Source organism: Tamandua tetradactyla, chromosome 2, assembly GCF_023851605.1.
Source record: "Tamandua tetradactyla isolate mTamTet1 chromosome 2, mTamTet1.pri, whole genome shotgun sequence".
Taxonomy (NCBI): domain Eukaryota; kingdom Metazoa; phylum Chordata; class Mammalia; order Pilosa; family Myrmecophagidae; genus Tamandua; species Tamandua tetradactyla.
In genome coordinates, this window is record NC_135328.1 from 42476326 (window position 1) to 42483477 (window position 7152).

At 43.2% G+C, this 7152-nt stretch overlaps 1 pseudogene; it reads left to right on the forward strand.

The window, feature by feature from the left end:
• LOC143656016 (uncharacterized) overlaps positions 1–2651 on the forward strand; it is a 60403-nt pseudogene extending 57752 nt beyond the window's left edge.
• Positions 2652–7152: the final 4501 nt, after the last annotated feature.

Sequence of the window (7152 nt, forward strand, 5' to 3'; positions counted from 1 at the left end):
AAACTGGCGAGTCCTAATCAGGACCAGGCATGGGCAATTCCATTGTGTGCCACGAAATTCTCTCATCCCAGATGATGCTGTCATTTTTGAAAAGTCCGAAAAGCTGAATAAAATCAGCTTAGGTTCGCATGCAGTAACCATAATCTACTCCAGCCATAGCTTTGCCTCCTGGTTCCTGCGCCCACCTCTCTCAAACCACTCACAGTACCTGGACCTCACATGTGCCTCATTGCCTTTTCTGTATCTTCCAACAAAACATCCTTCTCCAATGGCTGTATTTTGGGAATGTTTAAAAACTCAGTTCAGAAATAAAACCAGCTCATCCTCCACCCTATCTTGGTAAAATGACACCCACCTAGCATAGATCCCCCACAATCCTAGCACTCATTTCACTGGATTGCAATATAACTGTTTCTTGTCTCTTTTTCACACTTGACTATAAGCTCCTCAAGAGGAGGGCCTGGGTGTTTAGGTCCCTGCTGCCTAGCACTGTGTCATGTAGGCTCAAATGAATGTTTGTGGAACAAATGAATCATGAATTAATTACAATCTGAGCAGATCAGCATGGGACAGAGTCCTATTTTCTTCCTAGAGCCCTATTTTCCTCCTTACAAATTGGTTTACCTAGTCTAGCCCCCAGGGAAGTAAGCTCACTGCCCTGCTGCTAGCCCATCATTGTGGTCAGGAGGCAGGTCCATATGTAGAAAGAATTAACCATCAACTGAGGCTTGATGAGATCAGAGGGGCACAGTCCAACCACCAACCCACAAAACTTTCACTCAAGTCCCTGGTCTTTTCTTCCATATTCAAGAATAAACTTCAGAGATCCCCGCTGTGGTAGGGACTGTCTAGCTACTCATAAAACTCATTTCCTCACCTTCCGGGGATACATGGATAGACTACATTTTCCAGCTTCCCTTGCAATTAGATGTGGCCATGTAATTAGGTTCTAGCTAATGGAATGTCACATCTAGGCCTGGTCCATAAGTTTCCCCAAAACAATTTGTATTAGTTTCTCAGACTTCTATAACAGAGTACCACAAACCAGGTGGCCAGGTAAATAAATAAACAAACAGAAACTTATTGTCTCACAGTTCTGGAGGCTTGGATTCTGAAAGCAAAATGTCTGTAGGGCATTATCCCTCTGAAACCTGTAGGGGATGAAATACTTCCTTGTCTCTTCCAGCTTCTGGTGTTTGCCAGCAATCTTTGACATTCCTTGGTATGTGGCTTTATCACTCCAATCTCCGCCTTCATCTACATATTGCCTTTTTTCTCATCCTCATCTTCACATGGCCTTCTCTCCTCTCTGTTTCTGTATCTCTTCTCCCTTCATTTTTCAGACACCAGAAATATTGGCTCAAAGAGCCCATCCTACTCTGGCATGACTTCATGTTAACCAACTCCATCTGAATTAACCTTATTTCTAAATACGACCATGTTGAGAGACACTGGGTTTAGAACATCAGTATCTTTTCAGGGAACACAATTCAACTCATAACACAATCCTCCTTGCTCTTTCCCCTTCTGCTGGCTTATTCCAGGTAAGCACAGTGCTCATGGAAGCCAAGATGGTAGAGAGATAAATGGAAGGGTTCTGGTGTCACTGCTTAAAGGGAAGCCAAACCTCCCATTGTACAGGATTATTTTTCTGCTGCAGCAACTGTTGTTACCCTAATAAATATACCCTTTATATGCACACGTGTCACCCTTGAATCCAGTGACACTGTTCATTTGATAATCAACAGGGCAAGTATCCTGAGAGGATGGGCCCCAGAGAGGGCAGGGGAACCCTGAACTTGAGCCAGGACGCAACACTGAAAGGAGTACACTGGGGGAGGGGTGGAATGCATGCCCAGGTGAGATGGGAGTCACTTGAAACTAACCTCACCTGTTTCACCCATTTGCTAAGGAACGTTGCCAAGAGGAGTCATAGACACATCCATCACTGCTCAGTAGCTATGAGATCTTGGATTAGCCCTGCTTTCTGCAAAAAGATTAGCTCTCTCCTCATTAGAACCAACTGAACTGTCTGATGAGAGGCAGTCTAGCTTAGTGGTTTGAACCCAGGCCTGGAAGAAAGTCAGATATGGGTTAGATTTCTGTCTCTGGCATTTAGTGGCTGTTGCCCTTGGGTGAGTCAGCTTCACTGACACTCCAGTATGTCAGCTCTCAAGTGGATATGCTAATCTACACATCACAGTTTTATAATTGTATAAAACACTTGTTGAGCACATCACATAGTACTCGAGATATTATAACTGCCCAGTATTTAGTAGCCATTTTTACTCTTTCATACAAAATACAAACTCCTTTGAGATCTCTACCATTGAATTTTTTTTTTTTAATGACTGAATACTTACCACTTGTCATGATAAACACAAAAAAAATACACTGACAGAAATAGCTAGCCCCTTCCCAACACCGTACCATTCTCCTTTTGGATTGTTTGTTCTTCTCAACTTCTTCCCTTTTATGAAGCACTGTAAATGAGCCCCTCCTCTGGCTTATCTTGAGGTGCGTTGGGGTCCTGGTGAACCCAGGTGAAGACCAGCCCAGAGCCCACAAACAGCCGCAGCCCTCTCCGAGCCACAGCTGCCACACATGTAATTGGATCTGGCCGCAGATCTGGCCGCAGAGAATGTGACTAAGCGAAACCCCATCTGCTGCGAGGTTTTCCCTGGTTCCCAGGAGGGGCCGGAGCAGGATATGAGATATGAGACGGCGGCGGCAGCAACGAGGTGAGGGGTCTGCACGGAAATGGTGAGATCCCCCACATGTAATGTGTCTCACCGCACCCGGCGTGGGTCTCCCCAGTATGACATCATCCTAGAGCTCTCCCTGGCGGCTCAGGTCCATGCACACTGCTCTTTCCAGGCCTGCAGGGGTGGAGGGATGTGCAAGGCTGTGCGCCTGAATGTGCGTGGTGTGCGTGTGCTTGCTCGTGTGTGCGCAAGTGTGGAGAAGCCCGGAGGGTATAAACCGAGGTTTCTCAACCTCTGGACTGTTGATATTTTTGAGCCAGGTAATTCTTTGTCTTTGGGAGTGGCCCTGTGGATTTTACTATGTTTAGCCGCCTACCTGGGTCAGTAGCATCTCCCTCCCCAGACAAAAATGTCTCCAGTCATTGTCACATGTTCCCTTTGGGGGATGGGGGGTGGGGTGGGGCAGCAAAATCACCCTTAGCTGAGACTGGCATAAACCACACAGTAAAACAAACGAGACTCTTTTCCCTACTGAAAGCAGGGAAGGGAATTCAGTAGAAAAATAAAGTATAGTTTGTTTCCTTGCCTCCTTTGACAATTGAATGCTGGGCAGGAAGTGTGTTTGACAGTTTAGGTGATATATGTTCAATCAAGAGGAAGCCCTAGAAGAAATTACCAACTATTTAGCACTTTTCAACGTCACAAACACCTTACAACAGCTCTGAATGCAGGTGCTCTTTACCCCTTTCACAGGTGAGATCACTAAGGCTTGAGAGGCCAACAGTATTGCCCAGAGTTTCCCATTACCTGTACCCAAGGTATAAATAACCGAGCTTTGACCCCAGGATCTGAACCCAGATCTGCATGACTTTAATGGCAGAACTCAAAGCCATTCGTTTATTCTAGTCCATTACTTTGCATTCAATACCATAAAAATTCCAAGATCTATGATTTCAGCCAATGAGTATTTAATAAGAACTTCTATGTCCAGCAGTGTATACAGAAAATGGGTTATCTCATTTGTGAGATAACTGTCATGATTCACATATCCCTACTCGACCTGTATTTCTCAAACTTAGCACTGCTAATGTATTTGACCAAATAGTTCTTTGTGGCCGCAGACTTTCCTATGCCTTGTTGCCACTTAGCATCAACTCTCTCTGCTCTAGCTTTGGTGCTAAAAGCTAAAGTTCCCAAGACTTACTTTAACAAGACTAACCCACATGATGTATTTATAAATCCACAGATAGCACATTAACTCCTAAACTGGTGGTACTCATGAAAGCTATATAAAATAAACAATTGACTGACAAGGAAGAAGATGCTTTATTCTCTGGATTTCTAATGAATAAAACTGTCTGAATGAGGCCATCCATAGACCAGTGAGGCCTTGGATTTAAGCATTGGACAGTTCTGGGTTCTAATCCCAGCTCTGCCACTTATCAGCTAGGTGGCTTGAGGCAAAGCACTTTACAACGGGGACCCTCAGTTTCCTCATTAGCACAATGGAGATTAAAACGCCCACCTCTCAGGACTGACGGTGTTAACTAAAATAAGGTAGTGGGACCAAATGTAGTTGTAATCAAGGAATTAGTCTGTCACAGAACTGTTTGACTTTTCTTTCTTGGCACTCAGCTATTTGTAACTATATACTAATGTGTACGTTTACTTGCTTAATGTTTGTCTCACCCATGAATCTGAAAGTTCTATTGGAGATGTGACTGTGCTTCTTTTAGTCACTGCATCCCCAGCCCCTGATACAGTAGGTACGCATTTAATATGAATCTAATATGGATAGAAAACTCTCTCCCTCTACATCTCCTCCTAAGATTCCTGACACTGGATGCATGTTAGCAATGGAAAAATTAGATTTTCTCTCCCTCTGTACTTCTATCAAAGTCTCTTAGAGTGAACTGCTCTCCAGCACATATCACACTGTGTTGTGACTACCTGTCAATATGCCTGTATCCCACAATGGTCTATAAATTCCTTCAGAGATAATAGATCACCTTTGAATCCCCAAGACATGGTCCCCTTATCTGTACCCAAGGTGTGATAAATGTCCGAGTTCAGTAAATATTTGTAAAATAAATATATCAATGCCTTAGAGAGTATCCATACACAAAATTAGAATCCATATAAAAATTACCACTTTGATATCTTCCAAGTCATCGGTTTTTAGGTTTCTGCAATTCCAAATGCTATCAACTTTGTTCACACAATATCCAACAATTAGGCACAAAATACAAGGATTGTTATTTTTATTATCTCAAACAAAAATAAATAAGCAAGGGCGCTGCAATGGTGGCTCAGTGGCAGAATTCTTGCCTGCCATGCCAGAAACCTGGGTTCAATTCTCAGAGCCTGCCTATGTAAAAATTAATAATAGCAATAAAATTAAAAAATAAAGAAGCAAAAATTTGGTACTGAATTACATTGGCTTCTTTTACAAGGAAAATTGTGAGCCAGATTTTCCTAATATCCAAGCTAGCACCTCAAAAATGATTCAGTTCATTCATTTACTACGTATCTATACATTTCTTCTTATGTGCCAACCATAATTCAATTTGTTGCTTAAATCCTGTTGGGCTCTGCATGGACTTTATCAAGACCTAAAGAACAATTTTGACATTGGACATCCTTCTCAGATAGTTAAAGGAAACCAGCTGTATCCTATTGGATTGTTTTGGGCAGACAGCAACAAAGGGTTCAGGAGTCTTAGAAACAAACTCTTCACCTTCTAGTCTCAGCATCTTTGGAGAAAAGAATATCTGAGGTTTAAAGGAATCAGTTGATGAACTAAGCCACAGATGCTTCCTAGCGAAAGGGTGGGTTCTGTAAACAGAATGCTTAGGCATACCTGTAGATCTCACCTCCCCAACAACATGCAGCAACCCTGAAAAGAGGAAAAACTATTATTCCACTTGTACTTGTTCTCCATAAGATGTAAGAAGGAAACTAGCATTTATAAAGCCCTTTATTTATGGTTGCTTTATTTATGCAGCCCAGTGTTGGGTACAATACGATCCTGAAGGGTAAGAAAAATCTAATTTTTCATTTCTCTCAATCATGCCATTTTGCTCTAAGTCCTCACCTAAATGACTGGTGGAAAATTCTATCTCAATTGCATTGAGTTATATCTTTTCAATAACCCACTGCTTTATTCAGGATCCCAGGGGTCATATATGGCCCAGAACACCTGAGTGCCTTACTGTTCTCTGGTCATGGCAGATATCCATATGGTCCAGTCCGCATCCGCAGAGTGGACTGGCTCTGTTCCTTCCATTCCAAACTGTGGTGCTGGGATCTTGGCAAGACCTGAGGGCCTGATGAGGGCCCAGGCTCTCTGGAAGCACCTGATGGCCATGACCAGCTGAGGCCTCCTCCCATCCCCTGCTGGAGCACCGCACTGGAGGAAGGTGACTGTCCGCATTTCTTACAGATCTTACAGCTCTGCACACACCATCCCACTGCATGTCTGTTGGGTTATTTCTGCTCAAGGTGATGAATGTTACAGTGCAGCTTGGGGGTCCTGGTCCAGGTCTTCCCATTCTTATTTGTGAGATAACTGCCATGATTCACATATCCCTACTCGACCTGTATTTCTCAAACTCAGCACTGCTAACATATTTGACCAAATGGTTCTTTGTGGCTGCAGACTTTCCTGTGCCTTGTTGCCATTTAGCATCAACTCTCTCTGCTCTAGCTTTGGTGCTAAAAGCTAAAGCTTGGCAGTAGGCATTGAACCCCTAGGAAAGTGCCATTTTTTTTTTTTTTTTTTTTTTTTAAAGGAAAGACAGAGAGAAGGAAGGAAGGATAGAAGGAAGGAAGGAAGGAAGAAAGGGAAACATTTTTAAACATTTTCTTGTTTTATTGTATTCTGTTTCTCCGTTTTTGTTACATGGGCTGGGGCCGGGAATCGAACCGAGGTCCTCCGGCATAGCAGGCAAGCACTTTGCCCGCTGAGCCACCGCGGCCCGCCCGGAAAGTGCCATTTTTATAAGTCAAATATGGTGGAGTATCAGTAATTTTATATGAATCAAGCCACTAGATTAATTGGGAAAGCAAGATTGCAACTTGTTTAAGGCCAAGCCATGTCTACTTCCTTCAAAAGCAGCCATTCACTACTGATTTGTGCTCATTAAACCAGGCTCTGAGAAGATCTCTTCTTGGCAATACTTTAGTGACTTAGATGAGTTACTGACAGAATGTACTTCAAAGGTAAGTGCTCCTCAGTTGGTCTTCTGCAATGCAGCTGTCTCACTGATTCATCCTGCCCGCCCTCCCCCATCCATGGGGATTATCAAGGCTTCACCATAATTTCCTTATAAAGTATTTCCATGGGGGAAATCTGCTATCATCTGCCTTGAATGATGACTCATCTATCTATACTCACTAAAAACACTCCCCATATACCATTCATCTGCAAGTTGAATCCAATCCTGGC